This window comes from Anser brachyrhynchus, assembly GCF_964034855.1.
Source record: "Anser brachyrhynchus genome assembly, chromosome: 4".
Classification (NCBI taxonomy): domain Eukaryota; kingdom Metazoa; phylum Chordata; class Aves; order Anseriformes; family Anatidae; genus Anser; species Anser brachyrhynchus.
In genome coordinates, this window is record NC_137698.1 from 13,129,217 (window position 1) to 13,149,029 (window position 19,813).

The 19,813-nt window shown below is 43.4% G+C and overlaps 2 protein-coding genes across 29 annotated transcripts in view; one reads left to right on the forward strand and one right to left on the reverse strand.

Moving 5' to 3' along the window:
- LOC308195067 (uncharacterized protein) overlaps positions 1–19,813 on the reverse strand; it is a 1,623,621-nt gene that overhangs the window by 712,212 nt on the left and 891,596 nt on the right. The window lies entirely within an intron of this gene.
- Positions 1–19,813, forward strand: part of ADGRL3 (adhesion G protein-coupled receptor L3) — a 535,523-nt gene that overhangs the window by 97,678 nt on the left and 418,032 nt on the right. For all 28 annotated transcript variants that reach the window (XM_080591834.1, XM_080591831.1, XM_080591832.1 and 25 more), the window contains exon 2: positions 3,493–3,558. The gene's annotated coding sequence lies outside the window, so the exon portion shown is untranslated. The remainder of the gene's footprint in view (positions 1–3,492; positions 3,559–19,813) is intronic.

A 19,813-nucleotide genomic window follows, 5' to 3' on the forward strand; every position in this document is an offset into this window, starting at 1 on the left:
CCTCCAGTGGCCTGCTGTTTGACCTTGAGCAACTTTTTTTTTTTGTCTCCATGCCTGTCTTTCTGCTATTCTTTGATTTCCTCATCTTGGAGGATGAGCTCTTCGGGAGAGAGATTTGTTTGCATTGTGTTCTGTGAACAATGAAGTCTGAGCCTAGCCAGCGCCTCTAGGGGCTTCTGTAACACAAATTATAATTTTTAGCTTTAATCACTTTCATCCAAAAAAAAAAAAAAAAAGAAGAAGCCTGGTAATGGAGGATGTCAGTGTGTGGGTTTTGGAAAGATCTGTAAGGGTGCATGTTAATTAAGCCACTGTAGGTGGAGAGTTCGTGGTTTGGTTTCACAGGGCTGATGCAGAGACACTGGTGACCGGGAGTGGTGCCGTGCTGCTCCGTATGGGTTTTCAACCCCAAAAGCACTCAGCTGGGCGCTCACTGCTGTACTGGAACAGAGGCAGAACATCAATGGCTGGTCGGCCATTTGGCGTTGTGGCGAAGACAGCAGCTTGTGGGTGAGCCATCCCATCGTGATGGATTCTCCTCCCAGCCGTTGCTGTTGCTGAACAGACAGTGTTTATCATTCCTCTCCCTAATAGCTGCTTCTGTTTTGGCACAGGGGTGAAGCAATGCACTGGTTTGCAGATTAATTGCCCTTCTTTTGGCATCCAGAGAGGCAGAGCAGCATGCCCGTGTCCTGCTCAGGCGGATGCGTTACTCACCATAGCAGAAGATTCGGAAACATTTAGCCACATGAATACCAGCAGTCACATTAGGAAGAGCAGGCTTTGTTGAAGTATGTATGCTACCCCTTTACCAGTAATCTCTGCAGGTAGAGCTCCAAATAACACGTGACAGAGCAAGAGGGAAACGATGATTTCCCCCACTTCATCAGTATCTGAAGTGAAACCTCATGCCAGAGTGCACTCGTGGTTCAGAAATGTGACCCCAAGTCCATTGTCCAGGCTGAGTACAGCTGGGTGAGAAATGACAAATGCTTCCTGAGAAGAAGTGCTGTTGGTTTCAGAGCAGGTTGGTAGAGTGATTTGGAAAGCAGTGAAAGAAAATAAAAACGAGCTCCCACTGCACAGGGGGCAGGTGCTGTAAGGCTGTGGGTGTTAACAGGAGTCAGAGATAAAGCAACGTCTCCTCCTTTAATGTGTTCGTTCTATGTTTTAGGGCATCATCTAATGCTAAACCCCTGTAGCTCCTGCTCTGCACCCACTCCCAGTCAGTTCTGACTCTCTAGCAAGTATTTTGAAAAATCTTTGCTGTGCAGGAGTCTAGGTATCGTTCCCTTCTGTGATTAAAATAAGAACAAAAATTCCCCAAACCACATTTGAAATCTGCATAGAAATAGCATATGGCAGAGGCCAACTCAAGGTTATACACTTGACATTTGGGGAGGGAAAGCAAGAAAGATTTACCAGTCAGTACGCTCACATTATGATAAAATAAAGGTAAGTTGTGAGGAGAACATGCACTGAATCCTTAAAACAGCACAGCAGAGCCATAAACCACTGTATGTTGTGCTATCTCTAGCCCTTTATGATCTAAGCAGAAGCGAAACCCTGAGTATCATAAATGAAACAAAGATCTTGTCTTAATTTCATTTAAAAAGTCATTGCAAGGTAATGGGGTAACAGACATTAACTTGTTCAGTCTCTGCGAACCACCATTCCTGCTCTAAACAGCTGCCATCAAATTGGTTATTCTCCAACAGCTTCTTGGAGTCAGGTGGAGTTTCTGCAATAAAATATAAGTAGAGTAGTCTAAACAAATAGCACTTTTCCTAGAAATAAAGTATATGGATGCCCTCATGAGGTGTTGCCTGATCTGCTCTGCAGTTGCAAAAACGTTTTTCCTGCTGAACCGGTATATATTTGATCAAAATCCAAGGCTGCAAACAGCTCACATCTGGGGACTTTTTCATTTGTACAATGAGAAATAATAGCCAGTCTTACCCTGAGTTTGCCTGTACATTTCTTAGATTGTCCACAACCTGTTTATTGCTTACAGAGGCAATTTTGCTGACGTACAGGCACGGAACAGTCTCTTTTTCTTCCCGAGCATCCATTCTTGCCTATTATAGAGAAATCACTCAAAAACTGGCTCGCATGCTGGACTCTCAAGCATTGTTTTAAGTTTTAATTTACTTCTGACTTCCAAGGTTACTGCGTACAAGTGATTGCTCCTTTAGTACGTAAATAAGATTAGTTATGCACTGGGGACCGATGCCTCAGCCGTATGAGCTCCTTCCTTTCCTACTCCCTGGGGATTGTCTGTTGAAGAATACGTAGAGCTGGGGTGAAATTTTCATTGGGGCATCAGAGATTAAAGACGACCATTCTAGTTTGGCTGTGCTGTGAAACCACAGCCCTAGGGCTGCTGGTTTTTGTCTGCAGAGTTTTTACAGTATGGGATGAGCTGGCTGTGGGGTAGGGAACTGGGGCCATGGCAATGGAAGGAGGAGGGGGAAAGCTGTCCTGCAGTCCGTATCAGGAAAGGTTTTAGGGACCCACTGCCACACACGACTATGGAAGCAACTGGACTCAACAGGGGATCCTTCTGTTTTCAGGTTTTGCAGTTGCTGTTTGCCATTTTAACATACTTCTTCTAAATTTTGTATCTTTTGTTGGAAACAAGATGTGGGGAGGTGAAGTCATTGCTATATCCCTTCTGTGGATTTTTTATTTTATTTTATTTTCTAATTGCTTGAATGGGGCTGGGTAGCATCCCAGGGTCCTGCGCCATCCAGCTTGGCTCTGACAAAAATGATTCCCACTGAAGTTTCATTTGTAGCAACCCCAGCTAGGAGGAGCAAATTTTCACGTGCAATTGCTACTAGTAAACTCAGCACTTCCAGGAGGCTGACTTGGATCCACGCATTTCATGCTTTAATCAATTAACGTTACATTTAGCATCTAGCACTATGTGTAGAAGAAAATACTGAAGATATAAGGGGAGGAAATTTATGGTGTAACTGTTGAGGAACAGGAAATAGCATCCTTACAATTATAATTCATTTTATGTTATTTGCAAACCAGATGTTTCTTTAATATTCAGGCGCAGAAACCTCTAAAACCATATGATAAATCCTCAAGTATAAAAGTAGTTTATCTAGATCCTGTTGGTGACTGTCATGGTGTGTATGTGCATATATGCGCACATATATTTGAAAGTTACCTGTATCTCTTTTTTTTTTTTCTTTATTTTTCCCGTTGGCAATGATAGCTTCCACTGATTTTTCATCCAGCCTTTGATAGCTGCGTGCTATTACTGTCTTCCTATACAGAGATGCGCTGCATAAAGATTAAAATAAATTGTACAGGCTTTTGAAAATCAGATCTGTTGTCCAAAAACATTTGTTCCTTGCTGTATCCTCTGTCGCAGAGGACGTTTATGTATTTCTGTAGAGCAGAAAGTTCATGAGTGCCTAATAAGTCCTCAGAGGCAAGTATAAATGTTTTTTAATTATTTTTTCTCTTTGTTTCCAGAAATGCTGAATTCGGTACTCTGCAAAACTAGCGTATGGATTTTTAGCACCTGAAGAACAAGAAAAGGTAATTACTGCATCTCAAAGTCTACCTTTATTTCTTAGCCATGCTAAAATATTAAACCTCTCGACCTGATTATGTTGTGTGAGCCTATAGCATTGTCTCTGTATGTGGCTTTTGTGTATTTCAGTTTTCAGTTATGCATTCACAGTTGTTTCTTGAAAATATTCCTGTATGGAAAGGGAGGAGGGAAACAAAGGCAGCAAAGCATAAAAATGCTGAAGTAAAATGCTATGGAATAACATAGTGTGAATTTTTTCAGTGCATGTAAATGTGAAACGGGTAAAAGAGAAAATCAAGGTTTAGATGTGCCAATGGAAAATGCTGTGGAGCTCTTTATATTTGCAAGGGCACCTCAGACAGCCTTGTAGCACAGGGTGCAGGTATCGAAGGAGGCTTGGTTTTCAGCACTACAACAGCAGCCTCCCCATGTTTTGGTGACCAAGTCACTCGTGGGGTGGTGCACCCGGCTCTGGGGGTCGTGAGGTCTTCTGCTGCCTGTGAGCCTGCCTCCTTCCGTCAGGTCCTCTGATCCTCTTGGGTCGTGACATTTTGCTTGGGTATTGCAGCTCGACAGGGCTGTTGCTCAGTTGCTGGTGTTAAACAAAATGCTGGTCATCAAACTTTCATGAGCCACTTTGCCAGGGGCTGCATGTTGAAAGAGTAGGCTCTGGAAAGCAGCGAGGAAAGCGGTGCAGCTTCGTTCAGCCACTGTCTCGTGTATTTTGTTCCACCTTCTTTCCAAGGCTGAGAGGCACGCACCTCTGCAGGACCTAGTGTGTTTTTGCACTTTCCTTCTTTCTGGAGGCAAGTGACATACAAGTTGGGCAAGGAGGGCATGGCCATGTTGAAGAATCGTGGTCCTATTTCATCTGGTTCCTCCTTCCAGCTGTATAGAAGTCATTACTTCAAAATGAGGAGAGATGCCTACATGCAGATGCCACAGTATGGAGAGCAAAAGGAAATATATAATGTGAAGTCTGTACACTTAGGTATAAAAAAGTTAGCACGGTGGTATTTAAAAACACAGATGTGAAGTGATACGGAGAGCACAAACAGGGAATGTTGTGAGGGTCAGGAAGGCTTCCGTATGCACCCCTAACTTATGAGTGCATAACTTCTTATGAGACACTTAATTTCATTGTTTTGGTTTGAAAAATGCATGTGAGTGACATCTTGTGTTCAGTATGTCTGCAATGCTGTACTGGTCACAGACTCACAGAATGGCTGAGGTTGGAAGGGACCTCTGGAGATCACCTAGTCCAACCCCCCTGCTGAGCAGGGTCACCCAGAGCACATTGCACAGGACGGCATCCAGGTGGGTTTTGGATATCTCCAGAGAAGGAGACTCCACAACCTCTCTGGGCAGCCTGTCCCAGTGCTCTGTCACTCTCCCAGTAAAGAAGTGCCCTCTCAAATAATTAGCACATGCATTTTAGAGGTAGTATGTAAACAAAGACGGCAAGCACAAACAAATCATGTAAGTGGACCGATGCCACCTTCGTGTATCAGTATTACAGTTCTTTAAAAGCCCATTTTCCTGCACAGCAAATGGAAGCGTCATCTCGGTTCTCAGCAAATATGTTGAAACACAATAAAAGGGCTTACATTTGCAACTTGCTCTCATTCTTGTGTATGTTTTGTGGTGGACTGCATTCATCAGTTTAGTAGGAAATTATGACAGGAGAGGAAAAATATGAGATTGAAGGAGAAGCTCTAGAATCAAATAAACATTCGAACAAAATGCATTAAGTTTTTACAAACCACACTCCCCTGTAGTGTTGTCTCACAGTGTTTTGAATTTCCTTCCATGTGATGATGAATGGGACTCTTTTTTGTTGGAAACTCCCATTAGGATTTACAGTGTCACATAAAACTGTAAAGCGTTGTGTGACCATCCCCAGCTCTCTTCTCTGCCCTTGGACTGTTATAATGTGTATGGGAAGTGTACAATAACTGTCATGGGGACTCAAGCAATTCATTGCTCTGAGTATAAGGTTATTTTATCCATGTTAAAAAGAGAAACTCAAAAATCCAATTTCTTTTAAATCATAAATTTTAAAAAGGCAGTAATGGAAAGGTGTTTTGTACATTTTTTCCCCCTAGGTATCTTGCAGGTTACAGTAACGTGCTATGTAGTGGCAAAGACAAGAACTATGCTGCACTGTGGAGTTCACTGGTATTTTGATTACTTGGTTCTCTTCTTTAAAAAAGTAAAAGTTTAGTCTCTTAAGTTATCTGAGCAATTTAAAATGATCTTAGGCAATCCAATCCTTTATATTTATTTATGCTTTTGGTACAGTTTTAAGGAGATTTCTAAGAAATCTGTATTTCTTGTTGCAAGCAAGGAAAGAACTCAATATACCCCCCGATTCATCATGGCTAAGTGCTTTCAAAGGACTTGCAATGAAATTCCCTGTGCTTTAATGCAATGTGGCTCAAACAGGGGAATTATTCCCACTGGGTTTCTTAAAAGCTATAGGCATTGTTTTAAAGTTCAGACATAAACAATACTGTAAGTAGATAGGGTTTTGTGTGTTGCAAAGAAATGTCCACCCTGTTGTTATGCGTGATCAATATGTCATTTTTATCAGCTTCTCCTGTTCTCTGAGGTCAAGTCACACACAATTTTTTTAAGCCCATGAAACGGATCCCACAGAGACATTTAGCTCTGTCGACTGTACGAGCAGGGCAACCACCAGCTCCATAATTTCTCAAGACCTGGATTCAGCAGTGTCCTTTCGTTGGGTACAGTGTGTCACCAGGTTGCTGTGGCCAGGTTAGATACATGTCAGATGCTTGCACCATTTTCATCTTATTGAATAGATTCTAGCTTCTCCATATGTGTGCTGTCTATCCCCTGGAAAAGCATTGCCTCATCTTCTGGGAGAGGTGACCTCCATGTGGGTATTCACCCCCACGAAGAAGGAGTTGAGGGCTTTTTGCAGATGGAGTCGACTTCATGCCACGTGAGGGTCTGCTCTTGTCTTGGCTCAGCTGTTAGCATCGGTCCAAAATTCTAGAAATAGAGATTTTGCTTTTATTCTCTGCTTGCTCAGGCCAACGTAAGAGATCCCAAGGCTCAAGGGCATCAGTAGCACTCTCTTCTTTTGTACTCCATGCCTTTTTTTCTTTTTTAACTGGCTGGCCATGACATTAAGATTTCTAATTAATTTAGAAACCACAGGCAGTTGAAGAGAGTGAGCAATGTAATAACTGGGCCATGGGGCAGAGTAAAAGCACATCAATTATTCAGGCAGTCGCTGCTGCTTATTCCCTTCCCGGAGCTGTGCTGGCTGTCAGTGTGTGTCAGCTATGCCGCTAATGCCCTTCAGAATTTACATGCATAAACAGTGGCCTTTTAAAATCTGCACGAGGGTAACTTCAGCATCTCCAACGATCGCTGCCAGCGCAGCAGGTGAAGCGTGCTGCCTGGTGAGCGCTCGGGGTCCCAGCCGGTATTTCAGGTGCATTGTTCAAAATGGGGATTTTGGCAGGCACATCCACCAGAAGCCTCTGCAGTGAAGTTATTCCTCAAAAAGGTGAGGGGCAGTCTGAGCCGCGGGAAGAAGGAAACAGACCTGCTTTAAAATGCAGATCGTGTCTGAGAGCGTTCTCTCTGAGCAAGTGAACAGCAGCATCTCTTTTCATGTATCAGCCTCTCCTGCTATTCCTGTGAAATCCCCAAAGTGGAAGCAAGGAAGTCATGGATGCCACCTGGGCTGGACCCGGTGTGGTTCCTCTACAGGGACTACCGCCTGCTAACCAAAGGTGCTTTTTCCTCCACTGTCTCCTCCTTAGTGCTATGGCTATTTCACGTCCTGTGCTTTGACTTAGTAGTGGGAAAGTTTGGAAATGAGGGAGCTTTTCTTGCAAGGAAGAAATAGATCTGTGGGACCACAGTGATCACCTTACTTGGGTGCACTGCAGAGTCTCATGTTAGTGATGCCACAGCGAGGAACTCTGATTTCCACATTGAACCCACGAGGGAACTGAAAACTGGGGACCCTGTTGGATTTTCTGCCATGGACTACAAGCAGAGAACAGAGCCTCATTTTCCTGTCTGGCCAGCATGCTGCTGCCTACTGCCAGAGGCAGCCACCTTGCTTTTTAAAAAGTGGACTAATTTGTGAAGGCGATGATATAAAATGAGCCTTGCTAATTATGCGTTTTGCCGGCGAAATGACCAGCTTCAGTTTGGAAAATGCTGGCTGTAATTAACAGTGAAAGGCTTTATTCTCTGATCTGTGCAGCCATTTATGAATCACTTCTCCCCACGGAAACTTTTAAATCTGTCTCACTGGGGAGCCTGAGGAGGAACAGGTAAAATGGATTTGCTTTAATAGCTGTGGTTGTAACTTAAACACTTGAAATGATATTAAGCATCTTTCTCCATTAGCATTTCATGTTGATCCTGATGATATACCAGCCGAGGCTAAGACAGGATCAGCATTCATTAAGTGGAAGAAACTAAACTCCGTAGACAAATGCTCTGGCTAAATGGGGCCTTCATTGCACTGAGAACAAGAATGCAATTAGCTGAAATGTTTGTTTACAAAATCTAATTCCTGGGGAGTATCTTCTCAGATTGCCGCTTACATATCTTTGGTTGGTTTTGTTGCCAAGGCTTGCACTTTGACAGCTTTTGTAAAGCTTGGCTGTGACACGTGTATAATGGATCAGTTAAACATGCCATTAGAAACGTGGATAAGGCTGAAGAGCATGGGCTGTGCAGGCAGGTGGTTCAGGGAGGTGCCCCTCTGGTGCTCTCAGACATAAACAAGAGCACTCAGACTTGTGAAACCACTCCAACGAGGGGCACGGTGTACTTTTGCCTCATTTCCCTGGAAATGCAGCCTCTGTTGGGTTTAATCTTTGGCCTTTAGTGGATGGGTCTGAACTGCCAGTTGCTCTCGTAGGCCAAAGACCACAGGCAGGATGGGTCTGAGTTCTGCACGTTAAGGTGGAAGTGACTGTGCTGAGAAAGAAAAAGGGATCTGCTGGAGCAAGGAGCCAGCAGCCCCGCTGGATTAGGAGCCTCTGGGATTTCTGCTGGACAGTGTGGTCCTGTTGCCAGTGACATCTCAGACACCAGACGTTCTGCCTCCCCCCGTCTCTTCTCCTTGCCTCCCTGCCCCTGTGTGTTTGCTTCCCTCTTAGAGGACACCTTGCAGAAAGGCACTTTTATTTCTGAACTGATGGACAGTCCTGGCATAACAATTGTCAGACGTCTGTTTTATTTGATATAGAGCTGCTGATGTGCCAGAATTTATTTGTACATACCCCCAGTGTATTTTGCAGTAATTAGGTGCAGTTCCTAGCAAAATAGCTGGTAGATGTTCTAGATATTAAATGAGTAGGCTGACAAAAAGCTCAGGTGGTGAAGTGCCCATGGTGGGGTTTGATTAGTCTCTGCATAGCATTTGTGGAGTATAAGTATCAGATGTTCCAAGCATGTGTTGATACCAACAAAATATCAAGTATTTATTTTTAAAGGATGTAATAAAAACTGAGTATTGTTGTCAGCATCCTCCTGTCTCCATGTCAAGACCGAACCAGGAAAATGAAAATAAATTCCAGGTGGGTCAGGATGCATCTTCCTGAGGGTACTGTCATGAAGAGCCTTGTACTGTTCTTGTACCGGCTGAGAAACTTGGGTAACCTCAGAAGGTGACTTAGCATATCTGAGATGTGAGTTGTGCACTTGGAAATCCTACTTCTCCTCTGGTCACAGAAGGAGCCAGCAGGAAGCACGTTCCCATCAGCCAAGCGCCACTATCCAGGTATTAGGTGGTTGGGATTTCTTAGTTTGTGTGTGTGTGTGTTTGGTTTGGTTTGGTTGCTTGTTGTTTTTTGTTTGTTAAATTCAGGCCAATAACATGGTTGAAAGGTTATATTTAGGTAAAGTAGGAGACAGGGGAAAACTATTGTAGGGAAATGAAAACACGGCTTGTGGTAGCCAGGTGAGAAAACTGATCTTGACAAGAATAAAATGGCTCATGCCGCTTTTAATATTGGTTATGTACGGTGGGAAGGGAGGGTGGGGACTTGGGTTTTTTACTCTGTGCCTTTGCTCAGGTGATGAAGTGCCCGCGGTGGGGTTTGCTTTGTCACCTGATAGCATTTGTAGTGTGAAGTATCATACATTTTGAGCATGTGTTGATACCAACAAAATATCAAGCATTAATTTTAAAGGCTGTAATAAAACATTACTTAGCACGCGAGAATACAGTATGGCAGTATTTATTAGCTCATTTACTTCTTGCTATGTGCAGTAGCTCTACTTTCTTTGCAGTTATTTCTTGTGGCTTCCTTTCAAATGAATAGGGTGTCTGGACTTATTCATCAGGTGACATCGGGCAAGTAAGCATTTCCTGGACACATTTGCTTCATGTGTCTGGTGGCAAACATTAAACAGTTACCAGAATAATACAATTTCCTCCCCATTTGCTGAATACAGGATATTAATGGAATAGTCAGTATAATCTGTTTGGCAATGGCTTATAGGCATGTTAAATGACGGGGAACAGACTAATGAAGACCATCCTATTGATGGATAAGGGTGACAATTTACGAACCCCAGAGTAATTGAAATAAAACAAAGCTGCTTTTGCCTAAACTGCAGAGTGGCAGGCGACATGCAGGTTTTCAGTGGTATGTCCGTGCAGGGCCAGCAAGCTTCAGATCTCTGCAGGAGGTCCTGATGGGATGGGGCCGCTGCAGAGACCCGTTACCTCTTTGCAAGAAGAGAAGTCTTCATGTCTTTCAGACATCCCAAGCATGACTTGTCGATGAGCTCACAGACAGTCTTTGAGGTGTGGAGGTCTTGCTGCCTACCCCCCAGTGCAGTGCTCCCCTCCTTCAAGCAGTGAGAAGGGAATTGCAGAAGGTTCATGTAGGTTCAAGCCAGGCTGGAGGGAGGCAGGGGTATTTTGCAAGACAGAGACCTGACAGAGGCCCTGATGCAGCAGTCTGAGTTCTGTGCAGAAATTTGCTGTGCTGGCACCAGATTTTCCTCCTGCTGGTAATATATTAAACCAAGGATGCATGGCCAGAGCTTCCACTTTAGTGCGGCCTTTGCTTGGGTGAGCGCTCCTTGCTTGAGGCTGCTCATGGTGTCCCTTGGGATTTGATGCTAATGCAGCATTTAAAACGCCACTTTTTCAGTGTAAACACTGGAGATGACAAATGCTTTCTTTAATTTGCAAGAAGTGTTCCTGGTGTTATGTAAAAACATATGCCCGAGAGTCTATTCTCAAGATGGTACAGGGGTCTATTTCCTATGAAAGCTAATTGCACTATTAAGAGAAGACCCTGCTAACTTAATAACATGCATATATTTGTGTCATAAGCATATTTTTGCTGAGGTGATTGAAATCCTGAATGGCTGCAATTTTTACTTGAAGTGTATTGCTCTCCCCTGTCCCTTCCTCTCCTCTTCCCCACGTCAAAATAATTCTGGAAATAGGAAAGACTTAATCAGATAGAAGCACACAATTCGAATTGAAGACATGCAGCATTTAACTGAGCTGTAGGGGAATTCATGGTGCTGATGACTTGAGGCTGATATTTTCCTGTGGGATATTGAGGAGGAAGTATCATTGCCAACAGGGCCGCATGCATTAAAGGTATCGAAAACACGGGGGAACAGCAAGCACTGTGGTGGAGGTGGTGCTCTTGTGGTGGACTTCCATTTTACCCTCCTCTGACATGACTTTGGCAGACACCCCAACCATCACAGGGGTGGATCAAGAGTTTTATCTCTTGATAAAGAGATAAAGGCCCAGGGGAGAGCCTGGGCCTGGGCCTTCTACTCCTTCCCTCCTCTTTCTCCTCCAGCACTGAGGGAAGGACTCATCTTTTCCAGGCTGGCCTCCCACCTCCTTTTGGCATCCCACAATGCAGATTATCTTAATCTCCTACTCACTTCCACAGACGGTTGCACTGCTGTTAGGAGCTGGGCCTTGAGGTTTCATAGCAGCATGATTTGAATTAAGTCTAATTTAGACCAAAGTTTTAAGAGCTATCTCCCCTCCTTCCCATGCAAAATAAATTGGAGAGTTTAAATGCACTGTGTCTGGCTTAGAGGCATTTTCCTGTGGTTTATTACTTTGTTTTTTATTGATGAGCTGTGTTTGCTCTCACATAAACTGATTAATTTGAAGTCGATGATTTGTTTCACAGAAGTTGTTTGCACGGGGATGAAGGCCGAATTAAGGATTTTTACGGGGTGGAAACTTTAGTTCCTACAGACTTCTTCAAGTCCTGTTTCCCCATCCTGCAAAGTTTGTAGAAACTCAGATAAAGTGGTCTTTGGCCAATGTATGAAGATGCAACCTGTCAAAGTAGCTGTAGGAAAAGCAGGTAGATATGCTAAATTACAGACAGATTTTGAAAATTTCTGAATGTCCTGCCGAAGCAAAACGGAGCCTTTTTAAAGTGTAAGATGATCTGATTCTGATCCTTAATATCCAAAAATAAGAACAAAATGGAAAAAATCAATCCAATTATATTAAAATATGAAGGTATGCAAAGTACAGTAGCATTAGATATGTATTTTTTTCACTATAAATACACCCCCAAGGAATCATTCTATTTTTAAGATGAACTTAGTATTAAGATAATGCAAAAGAACTCTATAATTTATAACTCCAATTGGAGGTGAAGAAATTTAACATGTCAGCTTCTCTATTCATTACCCCAGCAGTCAAGACTAACAGGCTGTTCCTTCACCTTCGGTGTCAATCATTTAGATAGACCAATTATGGATTCAGTTAAAAATATATACATAAAAATGGGAAAAATGCAGCAGAAGAAGGTCCAACATACTAATTAAAAAAAAAAAAAAAAGGTATATTTAGGCCTACACTTTGAGCTTCATGGCCAATACTCTCCAACTATGGCTCTGGTCATTGTGGAGGTGCCGTATGGACTACATTGAGAAGTGGTTTTTCAGTGTCTGTGTGTTGGAAAAAAAATGGTGACAGCTGACAGTCAGTCCTTGTACCATTTAGAAACCCTCATTGCTTGGTGGCCTAAAAACAAGAATTGGGAGGAGGAGAAAGATGAGTTCTTATGTCAATATTTGGGCCATGGCTTTGCAGAGCCGTTCACAGATGCCAAAACATGAGCATTCTGGCTGGGTTGAGGTTGCTATTAATTTTCAACAATAGTTTTAGGAGTTTTGAGCCTTCAGGTCTCTAGTACAGCCCTTCTTTAGCACTGAATTTAGAGGGTACTGTTTCCTCTTAAGATGTAGAATATAATTGCATTGACCTCTGTTCTGCCAGTACTAAATATTCAACATGCTCCAAAAAATCTGCAGAACTGTAAGTGGAAAATCAGATTCCTTATTGAGATGCATAAATAGTTGTGGGTTTAGTAATCTTGTTTTAAAGCAGCAGCATTCCTTTGGGGTAAGTTTATTATGACAAAATATACATGGCCAAACTTAAATATAGTTAACCTAATATGATCAGACTGATTTGGAGCAGAGGTAGGTCAACACTAAGTGCTTTTGAAAATCTCATCCAGGCTCTCTAGAGGTTAAGGCTATGAGTGCAGAACATCAGCCTAAGTCATGCTGAAGAGGCAGAAGGGATGTTTCTCAATGGAGAGAGGCTTCAGTAGGAAATTAAGAGTACAAAACAGACTGGAGGGGTAAGAAAGAGCTGCACTCAGATGGGGAAATATCAAGCTTTGCCCCAGGCATGAGTTGCTGGGGCTTGAAAGTTAAGCCATTTATATGCATCCATAACACAGTGCTACCTGCAGTGTGTGTGTATGGACAGACTTGCTAGTTTGGGGTGGGAAGGGCATCTTCTCCTGTGTTTTGAGCAGAACTGCTACATGTAGGGAGTACAGATCAGACGCTTCAGGCTGCCAGCCTCAGGTTTATCTTTGATTTTGTCTTCTTTCAAAAGAAGGCTTGTTGCAAAGCCTGTGTCCTTGGGTTTTATAACATTTGCTGGAATCTCATAGTATGGGAACTCATTTCCAGTGCTTTTTTTTTTTCATTTTATTACTTAAAAGTGAAGTATTTTAGGTATTTGTGTGGGTAGAGTCTTGCTGTTGAACATGGGAAAAGGCTTGAGGGCTCTTTTCTCGAATCTCTATGAATAGCGCATGTGACTGAGTTAGCAAAGGAGTTGATAATGCAAGGCCTAGTGGAGACCATGGAAAGAGTATCAGCATCCTTTCCATGCACGGTTTTCTACTGAAATAATAGTGAAATAGTTGTGATAATTTAAAGTGACCTCTAAGGTTTGAATTTGGCACCTAGATCATGTGGACGTGATATGAGATTTGTCTGGATCCAAGGCACGTAGCATCAGTCCATTTGCCATCAATGAGGTGATCCGTTCTGAATGCCTCACCCTCAGATGATCTTCATCATTAACACTTCATCCTGCAATAAAAAAATGAGGTGCCTATTATAGAATTTTTTGTACAAAACAGTCTGTGGGGTCATTCATCTATATAATTCATCTGTGAAATGGGCTCAGGGTTTCAGTAGGCAGCTATCCTGCTTCCTCCTAGGAACTGGTTCGAGAAGGAGAGGAGGTGAACTCCCAGAGCTACAGGGTAAGGAGCAACCACCTTTCTGCTTTACCACCCAAACAGGAAGATAGAGTGGTCCCATATATTTTTGGGCCACTCCAGGCACATGGCTATCTCACCTCACAGAAAAGCATCCCTGTGGCACAGCTTTCCCCACGGATACCCAGGCTTGCTTCACCAGGGCTGAAGTGATGTGTGGTCTGTCTATGCCCACGCCTGTCCTTCCAATACTTTGTTATATTGTTGGCAACTGCTATTAAAAACATGTAAAAATGCTTGTCCCGGCGTGCTGGGACATTGCACTGGACCCCAGTCCAGCCAGTTGTGCAGAGGACTTGCACTGAGGTTTACCCTGGTACTATCTTAAAAAAAGTGACAGAAACAGTCAGATAAATCTGTCCTGTAAGGCTGGCAGTGGCTCTGAGCCTGGTCTCACTCACACTGGTGTTGTGGTGGTCCAGCACAGTAACTCCTATTTCCAAAGGCCTGGCAGTTAGTTGGGAATAGCGCACACCCTCCAGATGCAGCCCATTAACCCTCCTCTCCCCCCAAAACACACACACGCCAAAAACTTGATAGCAGTTAAGAGGGAGTAAAAGGCAGTAGGCACGCACTGTGGATTTGCCATTCAGCACAACACCGTGCTGCCTTTATCACGTGTCTGTGCACAAACGCAGCCCCGTGGCCTCAAATTCGCCCGCTCTCTTTTCCTGTCGAGCTGAGGGAGCTGAAAGGTCTGATCTGGAGGTGCTCTGTCCTTCTGGAGAATCGGCACTTGGCCCACGTCCAGTGGGTGGAGGTGCTTCCCTGGTAAGCCGGGGCATCCCGGCATGAGATGCGTGCAGCCTGCTGGTGCTTTCTCTTCGCTCGGTGGCAGCTGTGTTATTTTAAGCCCCCAAAGGAAAGGCAGTCTTGCCAGTTTCCATAATATTTAAAGAGTCACTTTGTCTCTCCTTATAACTATTGTAGTTTTTTCAAGTGACAGATTGATTTGCCGATGAAACTTCCTCTCGAACCATGTGTTCGCAATTTTAAGTGTGGTTCCTGCTATTAAAAAAAATGTTGCATAAGCAGTAAGTTTAGCCCTTAAACTGCAATAGCGTGGTGCCTTTTGTAAAAGCACGTAGCTGCTTTATGTATAAAAGTGCATGAGTTGAAATCAACCCCTCCTGGGTTGATTTTTATGATCAACCATTGTATAGAAGAACACATACATCTCTTTAAGTGGATCTACACTTATGGAGTCTTTTCCTTTGTGACTGACTTTTGCACATCCCTAATATTACATGGAGCCTGCAAAGGACTGGAAAGACATTTTGTCTACATGTATGTATCCCTGGGCTGGACCTGGTACCCATATATATGAAAAAAAAAAAAAGAAAAAAAACACCTGCAAAAGCTCAAGTAGTCTACAGGCAGAGGATAGGAAAGAAAAAGAAGCAGCACTTTGAGTAAACAGCTGGGGCAGGCCAGTGTAAGAGCAGGATGGTTATGGTGAGCGTAATGTGCAAAGTCACAGAACATCAGCTGGCTAATCAGTGTCGAATGATTTGTAGTCATCACAGCAGAGGTGAGTTTTAAGGAGATTTGAAGGAGAATGGTACTGTGGCTCTGCGGATTTTTACTCTTCACCTGCAGAAACAGTGACTCTGAAAAGGCATGAAAGTTATTGCTACGATGCTGTTTTTCTATGTATTTTTGTATTTTTTATGTTTTTTTTTTTCTTATGTATTTTTTCTTTCTTTTTGTCTTATTCTTTTTTGTTTGCATTCTCTGCAGAACCTGTCTAATAAGACAGGGTGATTGTGGGTCTAGATGCCATGCTGTAAATGCCAGTTTTTAAACCAGCTGAGAATCTGGCCTGATATTTAGCACTCGCGTAGTACTTTCATCTTCAAAGTCCTGTGCAAACATTAATTAATTCTGCTGGGGAGCTCACAAGAAAGTGGTGTTGGAATAGTTATGCAGACTGCAAAGCAGGGAGAGATGGCAAGGACAGTATTTCTGGGCTTGTGAGGTCTGTACTTACATACATAATTCTGCAAAGGGCTCCACAACAAGTGGTTTCATGGGAGCAAAACCTACCTTAAGATGCCTGTTTTTTCCTCCAAGTGGGTACTCGGTGCTTCCAAAGGAAGAAGGTGTATCACCACTGCTGCTGCCCTGCTTCAGAGACAGAGTGACCTGGGATTTCTGTGCCTGCAACCACCTCTTCAGATGGGTTCAGGCTTGTAGAGGCAGTAACCTCAGCAGCCAGGCAAGTTCTCTGCAGTTCCTAGGTGCTGAGATAAAGGATGTGCAGAAGCCAAAGGTGCAGTTGCATGCTTTTCACGTGGAAAAATCTCACAAATGTATTAGATGTTTTCTGCACATGCAGACTTGGAGATGGACAGCTGCAAGGCTCACCTCTTGTGGCTCTTTGCATATGCAAAAATATTTTGCCCATGCAGATGTTGACGTTGTTATGAATGAAAAGGCAGCAGGGGCAGTTTGTGATGTTACTGCATGAAGTAATTTCTTTCATGGCACAGCTGGCAAAAAGGACTGTGCAGAAACACTTAATTTGTTCTTTATCAGGGCCGTGTAATCAGCCATGTTTACAGTGTGGGGCATGTGAACCTGCATGGGAGAGGATGAGGAGCTCCTACCACTGAATCCACTCAACCAGTCATTGTATTGTTAAAAGGAACTTTTTAATGATGACACCTACTGACGCCAAGTAATTACTACCGAACCATGAAAATATAAGGTTTGACTAATGCTGTATCAGTCAATTCCAGGTTGAAATGTGCATCTTGCTTGTAAGTTTTGTTTTCTTTCCAAGTCTTTCAAGGGCCATGAAAAAGCTGATGCAGGGAGAAGGGCTTTGCTTGAGGCAACACTGAGCTGGTGCCTCAGACAGACAGGACGAGGGGCAGAGGCGAGGAGGGAGGTGGGCGATGCATTAGCAAGTTGCACTTTTTGTTTTCCAAGTCTTGGCTGTACCCCAGCATTTGACCTGAGAAATTTGTTGGCAAACATGAGGGAGGAAAGTGCAAGAAGTTCCAGGAGACCCATGTAGGCTAATGCAGGCAAATCTGCTGCCTGACTGGGGCATGTTAGTTCATGGCCAGTATCAGGTGTGTTTCTACCCATTTCAGAGAACTGCTTAGTTTTTTGGGGGGTCTTTTACTGTGTTTTATCCTTACTGAGTTACATGGTTAACTCACAGCCTTTAAGAGTAAGGGCCATGGCAGGGCTGTGATGCAAAGATAGCCCTTCGCACGCAAAAGTTTCCATCTGCCAGGACTTATTTGAAAGAGGTGCTCTCCTGAAAAGCATTTGTAAACCCTAGCGATGAAACTAGCAAAGGTTGGCCTTTGGAGTATTCAACCACAAACGAGAAAAGAGTTGTGAGTAGATTTCGTTGGAATTGCCCATATATTTCCTCCCCTATATGCAATTTGTTGGTGTTACAAGGTTAAATAAGTCTTGGAGAGCTAATGGGTCATGAGGATGCTCAGAGGGCTGGAGCACCTCTCCTATGAAGACAGGCTGAGGGAGTTGGGGTTGTTCTGCCCAAAGAAGAGAAGGCTCCAGGGAGACCTTACAGCAGTGTTCCAATACATAACGGGGTGTAGTGGGTTTACGTGGCAAGGTTTTGGTAGCAGGGAGCCATAGGGGTGGCTTCTGCGAGAAGAATCCAGAAGCTGCCCCATGTTAGATAAGGGCCTCGCCACTGGACAGAGCTGGGCCAATAAGCGATGTTGTTTGTGCTCTGTGAGAGCAGATTTAAGAAAGGGGAAAAAAAACTGCTGGGAACAGCAGTGGGGAGAGTGAGGAGTGAGAAGCAGCCCTGCAACCCCCAAGGTGAGTGCAGCAGGAGGGCAGGAGGTGCTTCAGGCATGCAGCAGCAGTTCCCCTGCGGCCTGTGGAGAGGCCCCTGGTGGAGCAGGCTGTCCCCCTGCAGCCCATGGGTCCCACACGGAGCAGATCTCCACGCTGCAGCCCGTGGAGGAGCCCCCGGTGGAGCAGGTGGATGTGGCCTGGAGGAGGCTGCGGCCCATGGAGAGCCCCCGCAGGAGCAGGCCCCGGGCCGGAGCTGCAGCCCGTGGAGAGGAGCCCACGCAGGTCCCTTACAACCCAAACCATCCTATGATTCTATGAAAAGGAAGGCAGAAGGGAGTATGATGTCAGAAAATAGCACAACTGTAAAGAGATTTTGGTTGTTGGATGTCTGCTGTGGATTGGATGCAAATCTGTGCTTTGGTCTAAAAGCTGGAGGCAAGACTTGTCTTAATATTGAGTGGAAACAGGTCTTTGAACAAAAGGCAGATTCAGGTTGACAGAATGGGAGCTGGGTTTTGGCTTGACTTCGCTGACCTTGCTCAGATGGTGAGGTCTGGGGAAACTTTAAACTTCTTGCACAGCTAATTTAATAATGCAGTGGTGATTCTTTGAAGCTGTATAAATGCATTTAGAAAAAAAAAAAAAAAGTATTTCTTTTAGCTTTGGGGAAATAGGTAGATAAAATGTTCCTGACTGCATGCAGATTTGCCTTCATTGAGATATGTAGTTACTTACTGACAGTTTTCTGAATTTATTTTTCAAGTTGGTAAGTTCAGGAGCAGAGGAAAGAGAGAGCGCGACTGAGGCAGTTACATTTCCATCTTGTACAGTCTATGCATTTAAGATAGTGAAATTATGCCTAGAGCAGTGGCTCTCTTCTGTTGCACTGTTTAGATTTCCCACTCTTCCTTTAAGTTCAGCAGATTAACACACTCAGAAATATTTCTTCTCAAGCTCAAGATACTGCCATGTCTAGGTTTGCATGAAAAGCGAGGCTGGATCTCTTGAGGCTTGCAAGCTGTAATCAGATATGTTTATATGAAATTTTAGTGTTCCATCATATCTTACCATCTCGGGAGTGAAAAAATAAACTTAATGAACCTAGATCAGACAGATTTGTGATGAAGTCCCAAAGAAGAGAGAAGATTTGCAAGTAGCTGTGATTTTGCTGTGTGATTTTAATTTTATGGGCCCCTGTTGTTCAACATTTTCTTCGGAGTAACTAAGAGTTGCATTAAATATTAAACAAACGGTGTGATGATTCATAAAGAGGGTCATGAGCTCCATATGTGAGTGAGAAATTTAATCTCCAGCTGGTTTCACTATAATCCATGTCATATGTCCAGGATCAGAGAACTCCAGTATCTTCGAATAATTAGTTAGTGATCAAACCAGAAGAAATTCCACTGAAACAATTTTCCCTCAGAAAAGACTGTTTCTTCAACACAAAATTGGTTGTTAAAACTCATCAATTTTAATGACGTTTTCTTTTGCGTGGAAATAAGACAAAAATAATTCAGAAAATGTCAGAATGCCTTCCTGATATTTGCAGAATTGATAATATTTTTAGTGTAAAGTGACTATCTTTAGAGTTGTGACTTACTGTGTGTTAATGGGAAAAGAGGACTATGAGGCTTTTGCTTTTCATCTAATGTAACTTATTTTAATTAACCTAAAATGAGGTTCTTTCTAGAATGTTGTTTCACCAAAAAGGAAAACTTGCTGGCTACACAAATGGCCACTGGTATGGGGTTTGTCCATGGAGCTTCTGTGTTGGCTTTTTTGGCTAACATGGTGGTGAGAGATGGAAATTCTGCGTCTGGCCACTGGAAAATCATGTCAATGAGAAAGAAATTTGCATGAGGTGCTCTCG